An 18,783-nucleotide genomic window follows, 5' to 3' on the forward strand; every position below is an offset into this window, starting at 1 on the left:
CGGAAAGACAGGTTGAATTTCGCATTGAGTTGGTTTCGGGAGCTACTCCCATTGCTAAAACTCCTTATCATTTAGCGCCGATGGAAATGCAAGAGTTGTTAAATCAAACCCCAAGAGTTACTTGAAAAGGGTTTTATTCGACCGAGTGCCTCGCCATGGGGTGCTCCGGTTTTATTTGTAAAGAAGAAAGATGGTAGCATGCGGATGTGCATCGATTATCGGGAGTTGAACAAAGTGACGATCAAGAATCGTTATTCATTACCTCGGATTGACGATTTGTTTGACCAACTCCAAGGTGCAACCTACTTTTCTAAGATTGACTTACGGTCCGGCTATCACCAAGTGCGGGTCCGTGAGGAAGATATAGAGAAAATGGCTTTTCGAACGCGTTACGGGCATTATGAGTTTGTGGTTATGCCTTTTGGTCTTACGAATGCACCGGCGGCATTAATGGATCTTATGAACTGGGTGTTCCAACCTATGTAGGACAAGTCGGTAATTGTGTTCATTGACGACATACTTGTTTATTCTAAGAGTATGAAGGAACATGAGTACCATTTGCGTGAAGTGTTGAAGACGTTGCGGAAGGAGAAGTTGTATGCAAAATTCTCCAAATGTGAATTTTGGCTAAGGGAAGTTCAATTCCTTGGCCATATTGTGAATCGATAAGGTATTCAAGTAGACCTGGGGAAGATTGAGACGGTGAAGAATTGGGGAAAACCGACTATGCCTACAAAAATTTGAAGTTTTCTCGGATTGGCCGGTTATTATCGTCGGTTTATCCAAGACATTTCTAAAATCGCTTCTCCGTTAACGAAGTTGACAAGGAAGAACGTGAGGTTTAATTGGGAAAACGAGCAAGAAATTGCTTTCCAATTGTTAAAGGCGAAATTGTGTCAAGCTCCGGTATTGGTATTACCGGAGGGAATCGAAGATATGACGGTTTATTGTGATGCCTCATTAAATGGAATCGGGTGTGTTCTAATGCAAAGAGGTAAAGTCATCGTTTACGCCTCTCGACAATTAAAGGACACGAAAATAGATACCCGACTCATGATCTTGAAATGGCGGCGGTGGTTCATGCGTTGAAAATTTGGCGCCACTACTTGTATGGTGTCAAGTGTACGATTTATTCGGATCATAAGAGTTTGAAACATCACTTTAATCAACGAGATTTGAATTATCGTCAACGTAGGTGGATGGATGTGGTAAAGGACTATGATTGTGAGATTATCATCCGGCCAAGGCGAATATGGTCGCGGATGCGTTAAGTAGAAAGAGTCAACATCCGGCAATACGAGTAGGATCGTTACGCATGATTATTACTAACGATTTTCTTGTAAAGCTCGGTGAGATTCAAATTGAAGCTTTTGTTAACAACAAGCATGAGAAACGAATCGTGGGGCAAACGGAGTCCATTACCTTAGGTCCGCATGGTTTGTTGTCCTTTCAAGGTAGAGTGTGGGTACCTAAGATGGACGATTATCAAAAGGTGCTACTTGATGAAGCACATAAGTCAAAGTATTCCGTTCATCCGCGTGCAACAAAGATGTACTATAATTTGAAGAAAGAGTATTGGTGGCCCGGCATGAAACGTGATGTTGTTAAGTATATTGAACAATGTGTCACGTGTTTGCAAGTTAAGGCCGAACACCAAAAGCCGTACGGTAAGCTACAACCATTAGAAGTCCCGAAGTGGAAATGGGAGCACATTACCATGGACTTCATTACCAAGTTACCAAAGACGGCGAGAACCCAATATGATACGATTTGGGTGATAGTTGATCGATTGACGAAGAGTGCTTTGTTTCTTCCCATTCGGGAAACGATATCGTCGGAGACTTTATCCAAGTTGTTTATCAAGGAGGTGATATCGATACATGAGGTTCCTATATCTATTGTTTCGGATCGAGATACTCGTTTCACTTCTCGGTTTTAGAATAAGTTTCATGAAGATATGGGTACTCAATTGAAGATGAGCACGGCGTATCATCCTCAAACGTACGGTCAAACTAAGCGTACAAATCAAACGTTGGAGGATATGTTAAGGGCGTGTGTTATTGATTTCGGTGGTAGTTGGGATGAGCACTTACCATTGGTGGAATTCTCGTACAATAATAGTTACCACACTAGTATTGAAATGCCACCTCATGAGATGCTCTACGGACGTAGGTGTCAAACTCCTATTTATTGGGGTGAAGTGGGTCAACGAGAAATCGGGAGTACCGATTTGGTCCTAGAGATGAATAGTAAGATTGGGATGATTCGGGATCGACTTAAGGCGGCGCAAGATAGACAAAAATCTTATGCCGATAGAGGAAGGCGACCGATTGAGTTTCAAGAAGGTGACATGGTGATGCTAAAGGTTTCGCCATGGAAAGTTGTTATTCAGTTTTGAAAACGAGGAAAGTTAGCTCCTCAGTTTATTGGTCCTTTCAAGGTTTTGGCACGTGTTGGCGAGGTTTCTTATAGACTAGAGTTACCCGAAGAGCTTGCAGGAATCCATAACACGTTTCATGTTTCCCATCTCCGTAAGTGTCTTGCGGATGACTCGACTTGGGTGCCATTAGATGAGATTACTTTGAACAACAAGCTAGAGTATGTGGAAGAACCGATAGCTATTCTTGATGAAAAGGTTAAATTGTTGCGTAACAAAGAGGTGAGGACCTTTAAGGTCCAATGGCCCCATCAAAAGGGTTCCGAGTTTACGTGGGAATCTGAAGAGTTCGTTTTGGTATACCTTCTGGCTTGTCATGCGGCTTGGATCACGAGGACGCGCTCCGATTCAAGTGGGGGAGAGTTGTAACATCCCGTTTTTCCCATACGTGAATCAAGGTACATGTTTAATCGATAGTACGTTTATAATTCGTTTGTTTACGTGATTAAATGATTTAAAGAGTTAATTTTATGTATACGAGATATGTATATATATATTACGCATGAGAATGTATGTGTGTATGAGTATACATATGGTTTAGGAATGTATTAAGTCCTGTGAGACTACGTAGTGAAGTCTAGGTGAATATATAATGCGGGAACGAAGTGTACATGTCGTATAAATAATTGTTGATTTAAAATAGTCAAAACTGGTCAGTTCAGGCGTATTACAGTGCCGCGGAGGGTGAGTGTCGCTCAGCGACACGTAACACAAATCAAAATCAGGAGTCGATCAAAACAGCTCAAAAATCCTGTAAAACGTCGCGCCGCGGCTAGAAGTGGTCGCGCCGCGACCTTGCTGCCAGTCTGACTTCGGATTCAGTTTTAAAAAGGGTTAATTCGAGGGTATCTTCATCTTTTCGCGTGTGAATCTGATTAGGACTTAAAATCTCAGCCACTTATCCATTTTTATTCATTTCTTTTCCATTTTCTTTCTCTATTTCCTCTCAAAACACAAAACCCATTTAGATTCAAAGTGAGATTTGAGAGTGAAGATTTGAGATTTGATCTTTGGAGCAAGAAGCAAAATTGTTCTCCTCGTTCTTAGCTACGAGTGGATAGTGGTGGTAAGTCTTAACTCCGTGTTTTGAGTTGTAGTTGATTAGGGCTAGGGTTTGGCCATTTGAGACTTGTAAGACCCATTTGGGGACTTAAAGGGGTGAATTAGGGTTAATTTAGTGTAAGGAAACCCAAATGGAGTTGATCTAGGGTTTGGTCATGTAAATTGGGGTTTGTAAGTGTTAATTGTGTTATTAGTCACTAATACACTTTTAAAATGATGAAAGAGTGTTAATGGGCTATGGTTGACTAAAATTGTAAGTCTAATTGTTAAAACGGGTCAAATGGGTAATGGTTGACCTAGTTGGGTGAGATGGGTATGAAATACCCATCAATTGTGTTAGTTGGTGTTAGTAGACTCTAATCACTAGCTTTTAGTGATTTATGAGGAGTCATGGCCATTAATGGGCGGTTTTAGTGGATGTAAGTCATTTAATGCATTTAGGTCATTAAATGCTAAATAGTTAAGTGTTGGTGGTTAGTCACTAGATTGTATGTTAATTAAATGCATAATGTGATAGGTGCATTACATTGAGGTTGCGAGCTTGATTCCTAGTTCACCAAAGGCGATAAGGTGAGTGGAATAATTATATGCGTATATATAATATATTTATTTGTGTAGCATGAGTTGTGAAGTGTCGACGTTCTAAGACACCACATCTCACCTGGCGAGTGAAGTGTCGACGTGTTAAGACACCACTCGGGGGTGAAGCATCGACGTGTTAAGATGCCACTCCAAGAGTTGTAATGGGTGAAGTGTCAACGTGTTAAGACACCACCCGGGGTGAAGTATCGATGTGTTAAGATGCCACCCGTGTGGTTAGTGTATGACGTGTTAAGTATTCTAACGGTTGTTATGAACAACGATGGGAAATGCGAGTACCATCCCTTGTATTATTGGTTAACCATGGTTGTGTGTGGTAATGTAGCAAATTATATTGTTCGAGTATATGCTTTTGTTATGCTAGCTTGTGTGGTCGAAGGTTTGGCATTATACTTGTGATAGTATGATTATTTATATTGCTAGCATGTATGCGGTAAATGCGTAAGTGATTGCAAGTAAGCAGGTTGTATATGTAATCGTATAATTGTTGCACTCACTAAACATTAGCTTACACCTCTCGTTGTTTATCTCTTTAGATGTAGGTGCGGAGAAAGGAAAAGGGGTAGTTGGGCACTAGTTTCCCTTGTTGGATGATTAGTGAAGCTTTTTGGAAGTCGACCTAGAGTTTTGGGTAGTTTAGCCCCAAACCATGCTCAAGTGTTGTTTGGATTAAAACTATCATTTTAATGGGTCGAACTTGTATTACATTTGCTTATGGGCCTTTGTACCGTTTGTAAACATTAAACTTGTGATGTTGTTTAAATGGGTTGTGTGTAACCGTTTAATTTGGGCGTTGATGGTTTATAAAAAAAAATTGTCGTGTTGGTTACGGGTTGGGTTGTTTCACATTAATGATATGCTAAAACGTTTTAAAATGACTGAATTGAGAACAATGTCAACCACAATGAGGACTTTGCTAAATGCTGGTAAAAATGGAGAACCCTTTGATATAACTCTGTATCGAAGGTTGGTTGGCTCACTCATGTATCTGACTGTGAGTAGACCGGACATTACACTTGTTGTAACTGTCTGTGCCTGCTTCCAGTCCAACCCTAAGAAATCACACTCCAAAGCGGTGGTTAGGATTTTTCAGTACCTAAAAGGTACACCTAACCTTTGAATCTGGTATTCTCATGGATCCGATTATACTCTCACTACTTATACGGATACGGATCATGGCGGTCGCCATGTTGATAGGAAAGCGCATATGGATCAATTCAGATGTTGGGGAATAGGTTAGTTGGTTAGTCATCCAAGAAACAAAACTGTGTTTCATTGTCAACAGCCGAGTCTGAGTATATTGCTGTAGCTCACTGGTGTTCTCAAGTTTTGTGGATGCAAACTCAACTATTGGACTATGGCTTTAAGATCACTAAGACCCCGATATACTGTGATTCACATAGTGCAATTGCAATTACTAGCAACCCAGTCTAACATTCTAAGACTAAACACATAGATATTCGTTATCACTTTATTAAGGACCATGTAGAAAAGGGAGATTTAGAATTATACTTCATGCCTACAAACGTACAATTAGCCAACATGTTCACTAAACCTTTAGATGAAGTTAGGCTAAAGTTCTTGATACAATAAATTGGCATGGTAGAGTATAGTGCTTAATTTCTTTAGTTCTATGGGATCTTATACCTAGGATCTTGTGTTTAGGGGGAGTATACTCTTTCTAGGGGGAGCAACTGAATGCTTTAGATACTATCTTTCTAGGGGGAGCTCTCATTTCATGTTAACTCCTTCTGCTTTTAATTCAATAGTTACGATAGGGGGAGGTAACTGATTGATATCTTATTTCAAGGGGGAGTTACTAAATTTTCTTATGGAAAGATCAAAATGGTGATTTACTCAAGTGTATATCACATTTTAAGGGAGAGAAAGGGATAAAATGAAAGAAAAGAAAATTGATTTTCAAAAGTGAATTCATAAATCTTGTGTTTTAAATTGAAAATATTCACTTTGGCTTGTATACATCTCAGTATGAAACCCGTTTCAACAATTGGTATCACTGAAGATTTGTACTTTGTATATATTTCAAAATCTTTTAAGTACAAATCTTGATTTTAGAAAATTCATAAAAATTGAAAAGTTTAAAGTCCAGAAAGATTTGAATTTTTCATGAATAAATGCTATTTTTAGCATCATACCGAGTCTGACAACAAAATGTACAGATTCGGTAAGTCTCAAAATGCTCAAAATTCACTCAATCTTAATGATTAATGAAAGTATAATAAACTTGTGAAATTACTGTTTTTGATTTGTCAAGGTTTGAAGTTAAATTGATTAAAAAAATTTAAATGGACAGCATTCGGTATTTAAGGCCCATCCGGTAAAGCCCAATTTTGATTTATATTCGGTATCTATAAATAGAAGAGTCAAAGTCAAAGACTCTTTACGTTTGCTAAAGCATATACCGAATCTGTTCAATATACCGAGTCTGAGCCTAAACTACCGATTCCGTTCACTAATTACTTCAAATCTTTGGTAATTCTTTCTTTTAATCAAGTTTATGCTTTACATATTGTATATCTGAGTTGAATGAGTGTAAATAAACCAGAAAAGATCATAAATTGCATGAATAAGACATTTAATTTGGAAAACCACTGAAAAACCGAATCTGAGTTTGAAACTCTAAATATTTGATTAAAACAGATTCATGTGATTATTAGTTATGAAATAAAGTCTATTCTGTGATTGAGAAGTTGATCTATCATAAAGACAATTCTGATTGCATGATTAATTCATGTTTAATGGATTCAGTACATACCGAATGTGTTTATGCCACAGTTACTGAGCCTGTTCAACATGGTAACATGATTATCTGATTCTTTTGAGTTTAAAATTGATGTTAGGTTTGATACCGAGCCTGATAGTAAATTAAAACTTCATGATTTGAATCTCTGTTGCAAAACACCCCGTCTCGAGCCGTTGCAACGCTTTGGTGACTAGCCCGTCCCGTCTCGAAAAAAACCGTCTAATATGATAGTCAACGGTCAAAATTCGGGTCAAATTTGAAAAAATCAGGTAAAGTCTCTCAAAATTCGGAAAAGCTAGAAAGTCGGTCAAATCGGTCAAATTTGTCGTATTTTTGTTTGAATTTTTTGTATTATATTAACGGTAATAGCGATTATGGGTAAAAATTAGTCAATTAAAGTTTTTGGCTTTAAAATATGTACACGTATATACATTTATATACTTATATAATTAAAAGTCAACTCTGGTCAACGTCCGTCTCGACCCCCGTCTGGACCCCGTCTCGAACGTCTCGACCTTTTTAGGACCAAACCGTTTCGACCCCGTCTCACATCTTTTGCAACCTTGATTTGAATTTGAAAACATTGCATGCTTAATGTAGTTCATCAAGGTGAAAAGAAAAGCATATTGAGTAAGCAAATCTGCAAAATTTCATGGTTACCGAATCTGCTCATAATTTTGAAAAATGACTAAGTGTTGATTGGATTTTTGGTTTTATTATTTGATTAATCATGATACTTGTATTAATTGTTTGAATGCTTCAGTTGGATATCATGATTGTCAAATACTTGTGAATATATTTGAATAAAAGATTTTTATAACTTATAAAATTCATAAAAATCATAAAATTGAAAAACACAAATGACTTCAAAGGAAATAAGAATAGAGATATGTGCTTATTGATAACATATTGTGATCTTCTATGTCTTATATAACAGCCAAATGACAAACAATCACTTTATCAACACTGAAACCAACATTCCTGGCAATTATTGGCTGGCTATTCTGGAAAGGCATCAACTATGGGCTACCTTAAGCAATACTGTCAGTGTGTCTGATACATATTTGAGACTTCTTAACAGAACTATCTAGTTTATTGAGGCTACATAACTCACTACTGCTAATCCTTAAGGAGAACCTGCTAGGTTTGAGTTTGAACTCAGAGGGGTATATGGATTGAGGAGGATTACCAAGGCTGACTTCTGAAGGATATTTCAGCTTCCTCTTGTGAATAATGCTCCTGCTTTCCCTTCTACTCATAAAATAATGAACTCTATCTTATAGCTGGGATATAGTGGAGATACTTCGGTTATACCTGCTAAGTTTCAAAAGAAGTTCTTACATTTCCGGTGGTTTGTGATCTTCTAGATCATGAACCGGTGTTTTCTGATGACACATAGTGGATTTGATAGCTTGACGGTCCTAATGCTAAAACTATTCTACTCATTCACTAGAGTAGAGAACCCAGACTATGCAGAACTACTGTGGGATCTGATACAGGCTCAAGTGGATAAGACAAGGAATGCCTATGTTCCTTGTCAAAGGTTTTTCTGTATCTTTATTCATGATGCTATAACTGCTTGCAGAAATGCAAATATTCCTGTTCCAGGTACACAGGGCATTCAGACGGTACGTTTTGTGGAGGTAAAGATGAATATTCCGGTGCTATCTGACAATCCTTTCATGGCACCAATACTAAATTGGTTGGTGAGGTTGGCTTATCCGTTAGATGCTAGAATTCATGTATACTATGAGGCAGTAGGGATACCTCTTCCGAACCCAGCACAACTGATGAGTTTCGTTTCAAACACATACTTCTACTCTCTTTTAAATTTATAATTGAATTAAACTTTGACTCGACTATGAAACAAACTCACGAGAAACTATGACTCAGTAGTTGTAATTAGCAAGTGGTCCGTTTAAAGTTCGTCCCAAGAGAGTGGTGGTTTCTAGTTGAATCTATGTGAAATCATAATCGACCTAAGTTGTGTTTGATTGGGGGGGTTTGAAGTTTAGATATTAAGAAGACTAATTTAATTTAAACTAAGAACTAAGTGATTAAGTAAATATCAATATTAAAAGCATGTGCACTTGTTTAATCCACTTGAAGCATTTGGGTTGTTCTTTGTTCACTTAAGGTCTAATTGTGTTCAAACTTTGGACTAGTATCCCTACTAGATGTTATTATGATCAAACCAATACTTGTAAATTCCCATAAGTTTATACCAATTGATCTTAGTTGAATCATGCAATTATCACAAGTACTTAGCCTAGGTTAAAGTCCCCTAAAATCCTTTGGTGATCAAAATCCCTTAAGTAAACCAAACCTCACTATGTTGACTAAGAACCAGTTGATTACCAACCCAAACCAAGACCCTGATCCCTTGAAAGCCTTAATTTGATTATCTAGATCACCTAAGTGTTGACGTACAAATTGCTTTACTAATTAAATCCCTTTGAATGCTACATAACTCATATAATTAAAGTCAAGTCCAAAACAATCATAACAAAGGATCTTGTGACTAATTCTAATGACAAATCACAATCATCAACTATAAATTCATCCAAACACAATCATAAATCATCAACATGAACAACCCTTTAGCTAACAACTTTCATAAACAAGTGCACATAATAAAATCTAGCCAATCATGGCTAGAACAAGATCAACACAAGCTAATAAAGTAATCTAAACATGATTAAGCAATAAACAAGAGTAAATTGTAGCAAACTTATGAAATCACAAAAGTGACAAGATGAAGATGATGAAGATGATAAAGAACAAGCTTTAAATCTTAATTCAATCTTCAAATCCTTGATGTAGAATGGAATAGATGATGAAAACTTGATGGAAACCTTAATAAAATAACTATAAAACCTTAAATTTGATCAGCCACCACGAACTATTCTATTGAGTGAATGTTATATGAAAACCCTTAATCTCTTCCTTTTTATACTCTATAAAAACAGCCCAGAAAATGCAGGTGAAACGTCGTTCCTCTTTAAGGAACGTCATTCCTTGTCTTCATGCTTGGAACGTCGTTCTGGAATTATGGAACGTCGTTCCTAAATCATGCTAGAATTCCATCTTCTTTTGTTACCATTTTCATGTAAATTTCCCAGGTAGAACGTCGTTCCTAGTTTTGGAACGTCGTTCTTGATGATGGAACGTCGTTCTTAGATAGTAGAACATCGTTTTTCGAATTCAATTTATAAACTTTTCCTGAAATCTGACCCCATGCGATCGCATGGGTTTTATGCCTATTTTCCATGCGATCGCATGACCCCAAAATCCAGCTCACATTTTTTTGTATTTTTGTTTGTCGACATAATTATTAATAATATATATAATATATTTAATTTATATAATTAATTATATATTATATTAAATTCACATGCATAGTTAACTTGTAATTTTTGTTCCGATAAGTCGTACGTTGTTACGCGACTTATGTCCTTGTTCCGGTTTTTCGAGTGTCCCTTCGTACGCTGAGAAAACTTGTAATTTACATTATGGGACACGTGCCTTTGTCAAAATATAGCCTTAAATTATCCCTAAATTATATCACCCAAAGTATATCTTAAACTTTCGAGTATTTTGGTCATTTACTTCTATAAATTATTGTCTCGTTATTTATTAATATAATAGTATTTATCAAATGTTTCATAACTAAGTTAATATCTATTCTCAATATTTATAAACATGTTTTAAAATACGTATCGCAAGTTATTCATATAATTAATTCTTATCAGTTAATATTCCTTATTATTGTATGTGTCCAAATTACGTTATTTAAACAAATAATTCACCTTTTATTCCGAATACCGTTAAAATGAATGATTTCTCAAATCAACGTGGACCTCTCAACAGAGACACGTAATAATATCATAATTCTTAAGAGACTCAGTAAATATCTTTTACTAGAATCATTTGGCATAATCTTTTAACTCTGTAGTTAAATATATCAATCAGATAATCAAACCAATAAGTTTAATGCACAGTATCATATCCTCAACACTTTGTTACATTTTCAAGTTATAGTATATGTATCTATATATAATTGTTCGCGTTTCGTTGAGAACAATCGAAGGTTAATTGAACAGTTCAAAATTTTGAGATTTAACTTCATAGACTTTGTTTATCGTGTCGGAAACGTTAATCATATAAGATTAAGTTTAAATTTGGCCAGAATTTTCCGGGTCATCACATAACCCCTTAAACGATTCACTACCAACAATATCAATTTTACCATCCAACCAATCCTTCGCCCTACCCCGCAACAAGCTAGTAGCGAGTCTTGTCCTCTTCTCGGGAGGGCATTCAATAGTGCGAAAACACCCTTCGACATCCGAGATCCATGTCATGCTTATCAAAGGATCCGGTTTCCCGTCATACATCGGGGGTTTAGTCCTCATGAAGCTCTTAAGACAACGCTCCATTTCACCACTACTTCGAAATTCGGAATAATTCCTATCCATTTCTTCTCGTAACGCTCCCTTTTGCTCCGTCACGGCTACCGCAACTCTAGTATTAAACTCATCGTTGCTCGCTTCCATCCCATTTCTCTTCGTCATTCTAAAGAATGCAAAACGATTAGACCATGAACATATAAAACCACACGCACGACACCGCCTCATCTTGCTCAACACTCGTTGTACTTCACTTATTAAACACGATTTGCACCTGTAACAATGGTAGCTAGTCATTATTATGCGCACACGTCGTATCAACTTGTCAGTACAACAACCGCCTCGCTCGATGATATAACCAACACAAACAAAAATTCTACGCGATATAAACACACGCAAGAATTATATCACAACACAAGCCACAATCCTAGTTAGTTCACATACATACTAAGGCAGTAACCAAGTCCCCGTCCGACCCATTCTCCTACAAGTCCCGCAACAAATAAGCACACACAAAAGTCTAAGTCTAGGCACCTACCTCAAGTCGCCTAAATCCCTTAGACCATGCTCCGATACCACTTGAAACGACCCAACCCGTCGTATTCCGGCCCATAATTTTTTTTTTCCTTTGTAGTACATTAATATTATTAACATTTATGTCCCAATTATGTTTCTAAAAACATCTTCATTACAATAGTAAGTTTAATTGACTTTAAAACATACGTTACATAATTTGAAACACAAAACAGGCATATAACCCAAGATCCGTTTGACATAACCAAAATACACTAATAAGTTTTCCAATAAAAAGACCGAACATGGTGATTGGGAACGATCTATCCAATCCTACGAAATCCAAAAGCCAAGTCTTCTAAGAAACACAAGCTAGCTCACTAGTCCAGGTACTTACCCTTGCCGCCATCATGCAAACATATAAAAAAAATAAAGTACCTGGACTAGTGAGCTAGCTTGTGTTTCTTAGAAGACTTGGCTTTTGGATTTCGTAGGATTGGATAGATCGTTCCCAATCACCATGTTCGGTCTTTTTATTGGAAAACTTATTAGTGTATTTTGGTTATGTCAAACGGATCTTGGGTTATATGCCTGTTTTGTGTTTCAAATTATGTAACGTATGTTTTAAAGTCAATTAAACTTACTATTGTAATGAAGATGTTTTTAGAAACATAATTGGGACATAAATGTTAATAATATTAATGTACTACAAAGGAAAAAAAAATTATGGGCCGGAATACGACGGGTTGGGTCGTTTCAAGTGGTATCAGAGCATGGTCTAAGGGATTTAGGCGACTTGAGGTAGGTGCCTAGACTTAGACTTTTGTGTGTGCTTATTTGTTGCGGGACTTGTAGGAGAATGGGTCGGACGGGGACTTGGTTACTGCCTTAGTATGTATGTGAACTAACTAGGATTGTGGCTTGTGTTGTGATATAATTCTTGCGTGTGTTTATATCGCGTAGAATTTTTGTTTGTGTTGGTTATATCATCGAGCGAGGCGGCTGTTGTACTGACAAGTTGATACGACGTGTGCGCATAATAATGACTAGCTACCATTGTTACAGGTGCAAATCGTGTTTAATAAGTGAAGTACAACGAGTGTTGAGCAAGATGAGGCGGTGTCGTGCGTGTGGTTTTATATGTTCATGGTCTAATCGTTTTGCATTCTTTAGAATGATGAAGAGAAATGGGATGGAAGCGAGCAACGATGAGTTTAATACTAGAGTTGCGGTAGCCGTGACGGAGCAAAAGGGAGCGTTACGAGAAGAAATGGATAGGAATTATTCCGAATTTCGAAGTAGTGGTGAAATGGAGCGTTGTCTTAAGAGCTTCATGAGGACTAAACCCCCGATGTATGACGGGAAACCGGATCCTTTGATAAGCATGACATGGATCTCGGATGTCGAAGGGTGTTTTCGCACTATTGAATGCCCTCCCGAGAAGAGGACAAGACTCGCTACTAGCTTGTTGCGGGGTAGGGCGAAGGATTGGTTGGATGGTAAAATTGATATTGTTGGTAGTGAATCGTTTAAGGGGTTATGTGATGACCCGGAAAATTCTGGCCAAATTTAAACTTAATCTTATATGATTAACGTTTCCGACACGATAAACAAAGTCTATGAAGTTAAATCTCAAAATTTTGAACTGTTCAATTAACCTTCGATTGTTCTCAACGAAACGCGAACAATTATATATAGATACATATACTATAACTTGAAAATGTAACAAAGTGTTGAGGATATGATACTGTGCATTAAACTTATTGGTTTGATTATCTGATTGATATATTTAACTACAGAGTTAAAAGATTATGCCAAATGATTCTAGTAAAAGATATTTACTGAGTCTCTTAAGAATTATGATATTATTACGTGTCTCTGTTGAGAGGTCCACGTTGATTTGAGAAATCATTCATTTTAACGGTATTCGGAATAAAAGGTGAATTATTTGTTTAAATAACGTAATTTGGACACATACAATAATAAGGAATATTAACTGATAAGAATTAATTATATGAATAACTTGCGATACGTATTTTAAAACATGTTTATAAATATTGAGAATAGATATTAACTTAGTTATGAAACATTTGATAAATACTATTATATTAATAAATAACGAGACAATAATTTATAGAAGTAAATGACCAAAATACTCGAAAGTTTAAGATATACTTTGGGTGATATAATTTAGGGATAATTTAAGGCTATATTTTGACAAAGGCACGTGTCCCATAATGTAAATTACAAGTTTTCTCAGCGTACGAAGGGACACTCGAAAAACCGGAACAAGGACATAAGTCGCGTAACAACGTACGACTTATCGGAACAAAAATTACAAGTTAACTATGCATGTGAATTTAATATAATATATAATTAATTATATAAATTAAATATATTATATATATTATTAATAATTATGTCGACAAACAAAAATACAAAAAAATGTGAGCTGGATTTTGGGGTCATGCGATCGCATGGAAAATAGGCATAAAACCCATGCGATCGCATGGGGTCAGATTTCAGGAAAAGTTTATAAATTGAACGTCGTTTTGCTTAGATATTATAATTAATTTTAATACTATTAGTAGTATTATTATTAATTAATATTATACATAAAATACTACGACGAGGTCATGAGCGTGTCACTTCAAAACAAGTTTTTCGAGCGGGATAAAGCTAAGGAAACTATGGATTATAGCTATGGAGGTTAGGGGTAATATTTGTGGGTAATATTCACAAGTCAAACCTAGTGTTTATCATCTCCGTTGCGTCTACGTACTTTTCTGAAATATTGAATCACAATAATAATACGTAAGCATTTATATTTTATATTTTATAAATTAATTGTGTATCCATGTCTAGTGCTCGAGTATATATATTTATACAGGCTTGTATGCTAAATTTCATCGTTAAACAGTTTATAATGAATCACGAATTAAATACATATATTATTAGTAAAAGGTATATGATATACATGTTTTTGGAAAGCTGGCGAAAAATAATAACTTTTCATTTAGAAATCGCGTAATTTTGATGAACGAAACAAAAGATATGGTCAGCTGAATTATAATTGACGTTAATTGGAATTGCTTTTGAATCTGCAATTAATATTTAAACAACTTGTTGGTAAGATTGATAAATTGAATTTTTGAATATTACCAACCGAGTAAATGAATCCTTATATAAGGTACGTCTCGTTTTGTTGAACTATTGTCAAAATTGACCTTTCGAAACAACTTTGGATAACTTTTGTATGTCGATCTCGAGCATTAGGATTGTGATACACTATGACCATACCTAGCTTGTTAAACATTTATTGACCAACATATGTTCTCTAGGTTGAGATCTACGGTTATTTGGGTAGTCCGAGTTTCGATCACATTTTGGTGAACAACTTTATGTGCTGCTAATGTGAGTTTCATATGATCCCTTTTACTCTCTACATTTTTGGGCTGAGAATACATGCAAATGCTTTATTAACTGATTTACAATATTTATATGCGTGAGTTTCATATGCTCCCTTTTTAATTGCTTTTGCAATCTATATTTTTGGGCTGAGAATACATGCACTTTATTTTAAACGCAATGGATACAAGTACATACTTAATTCTACACTTAGTTTGAACCGAAAATCCCTTAGCGTTGGTAACTAGTAACTGCCAGTTATAAGAACTGGTGGGCGTGAGTAGTTGTATATGGATCCATAGGGCTTGACATCCCCGTCTGTTCCAGGTATAGAAACCCTAGCGTAAACTATAAAACAGACGTATGCTATTTGAGTTTAGTACAAGTTGGTTTGCGTGTATTGTACATGTTGGTTGCATGTATGTTAAAACAAGGGTACTTATTATAGACATTAAAGCTTAGTTACCAGGGTGCTCAATCTTGTAGAATCTTTTGATAAACGTTTCAGGTGAAACAACTGAAATCTTGTGATCCACCTTTATATACAGATTATACGAAACATTAAAACTATGAACTCACCAACCTTTGTGTTGACACTTGTTAGCATGTTTATTCTCAGGTTCCCTAGAAGTCTTCCGCTGTTTGCTTATATGTTAGACAAGCTATGTGCATGGAGTCTTACATGGCATATTTTTCAAGGAAACGTTGCATTCACCAAATCATCACCATGTATCTTATTTTGACTGCATTGTCAACGGAAGTACTATTGTAAATTATTATTTACGGTGATTGTCTATATGTAGAAATCATCAGATGTCGAAAACCTTTGATTTAAATATTCATTAATGGTGTGCCGTTTCAAAAGAATGCAATGTTTACAAAACGTATCATATAGAGGTCAAATACCTCGCAATGAAATCGATGAATGACGTGTTCGTCCATATGGATTTAGAGCGATCGTCACAAGTTATCATGGGACAATTTTAAGAAGGAATTCTTTGAGGAGTTCCGGACGCAAGCCGATTTAACGGAATTGCGTGACGAGTTGCGAAATTTGAAACAAGGTTCTATGGATTTGAATACTCTCAAGACGACCTTTATGGCGAAGGCTCGTTTTTGCCCGGAGTATAACGGAAGAGATAGTATGTTGATGGGAGATTTCTATTGAACTTTGAATGATGACTTGCATAACAAAATTAGTCTTGGACAAGTGAAATCGTTCGCGGAGTTATTCGCTGTGGCTAGGGGTTTCGAATCGCATTCGAGATCGATAGATGGTGAACCTTCAAGTAAGAGAAGGGTTGTATTGTATCGTGCTCCAAGTAAGAGAACTAAGGGTGCAAGTGTGAGCACGGGTGGTATACGGATGGGTATATCGGATTCTAGTGTGTCTAGGTGTTACAATTATGGCGTGAGAGGTCGCAAGTTTTGGGAATGTTCGGAGCCAAAGGGTGATGGCACGGTGTGCTTCAATTGCCAAGGAGAAGGACATCGTAAGTTGGAGTGTCCCGAGTTAGCGGGGACGGGTGTGGCGAGAAGACGTTAAGGTACTTTTCGTTTTAATAAATATGTCCTTTGATTATTTGTTATGTGCCGACGAGTTCGGGTCTGTTAAATGGATTGTGTTGTTCACATTATTGTTATGGGTGACATTCCTAATGGAATTACCCTATGGTGATGTTTTGATTGACGAACGAAGGGCGTAAGACTTGGTGCACCCAAGCATTCCTTAGTGTTCGGGAGAATGTTTATACCAAGCCATAGAGACGGGCTTTGGTTTTCAGATGTTAGCGCGTGTTCATTTTTGTGTGGAAGTTGATGAACCATGAGGTTCATCGGGTGGATGGAACCCTAGAAATCGAGTGCCTCTTTCATACCTACTAGCGTGGTATTCGACTCCGATGGTGTTGCGGTTACATTGAACTTAGGGTACCGGTGAGAAACTGTAACGACCGAAACATCGTTATACCAAAAATACGACCCAAAAAAAAAATTAGACAGTACCTCTGGACGGCGTCCAGATAACTGGACGGCGTCCAGTACTGAAGGCCAGGACGACGTCCAATGATTTGGGACGGCGTCCCAATGAACTGCCAGATTCTGATCTAGGGATCCAACTTACACGAGCGGAAAACCCACTTCCCAACATTTTTAAACGAAACCCTTTTCACAACATAACAATATAAGTAAAACTAAGAGATTTCCACCATAAGATCGAGTTTACAATATCGGGCCCACATTGGCCGTTTTACGAATTTCTTTCAAAAATACACGTTTCGACCACAAGAGTTTAAATTCCAAACGACACCTAGAGCATGGTGTTTGGGGTTAAACTACCCAAATCTTGGTCGAACTTCCAAAAGCTAAACCCCCGTGAGCCACTACTAATCCAAACGGATACCTTTGCCCTTATCCACGCCGGAGCCTAAAAAGGTAAACAACGAGAGGGTAAGAAAAACGCTTAGTGAATGCAATAATTATACACATACATATATAATATACCTACTTGCAAACACTTGCACATATACCGCATAAATGCTAGCAACACTATTAGCTTATCATCTCAAATACAAAGCTATTAACCTCCGATACCACAAGCTAGCACAACAATAGCATATATATAACTCGAAAATGTAATATGCTTACGCTACAACACAATAACCATGGTTAACCAATAGTACAAGGGAATGGCACTCGCGAAAGGCCATCGGTGTTCATAACATCCGTTAGTGTACTTAACCTTCGTATCACTAAACCCTCGGGTGGCGTCCTAACACCTCGACGCTTAACCCTTTACCTTATGGAGCGGTGCCTTAACACCTCGGCATTTCACTCCTAGGTGGCATCTTAACACCTCGATGCTTCACCCCGAGTGGCATCTTAACACCTCGACGCTTCACTCGTCACGTGAAACGTGGTGTCTTAACACTTCGACACTTCACATCTCACGTTACAACAAATAAATACATTATATACCTACGCATATAATTATTCCACTCACCTTAAAGTCTTTTGTGAAAGATAACCGAGTTTGCAACCTTCAATGTAACGTACCTATTACATTATGCATATAATCAATCACAAACTCAAGTTGGTCAACCAACTCACTTACCATCCTAGTGTCATTTTGACCCTTAGTGCAATTTCGACCCATTTGCATTTTTAACCCTAATTTTGGGTCAACTTCGCCAAAAACCCTAACACTAGCCAAATATGGTCTTAGTACACTTTTTAACACAAGTTTATCGCATTTTTACACACATAAGACAACTTGGGCCATCAAAGACTCCCTTGACCCATTTCAAAGTTTACACACCAATTTGGGTCACCACATACCCAATTAATACCCACTTGCATAACATCTAGGTGTGCTAGTAGTTAACTAATCAATTTAAGACCCATAAACACATTTAACATTTCAAAACCCTAGGTTAATCATCTTTGGGTCCTCATTACCCAAACTTACCCGAAAACCCCAATTCACTAACAAAATGGGTTTTATGTTCAACACTACCCAAACCCTAACCCTTAAACAATTAAAGTAATGAATTCAAGGTTAAGACTTACCACTACAATCAAAACGTAGCTAG

This window comes from Rutidosis leptorrhynchoides, chromosome 2 (genome assembly GCF_046630445.1).
Source record: "Rutidosis leptorrhynchoides isolate AG116_Rl617_1_P2 chromosome 2, CSIRO_AGI_Rlap_v1, whole genome shotgun sequence".
Taxonomy (NCBI): domain Eukaryota; kingdom Viridiplantae; phylum Streptophyta; class Magnoliopsida; order Asterales; family Asteraceae; genus Rutidosis; species Rutidosis leptorrhynchoides.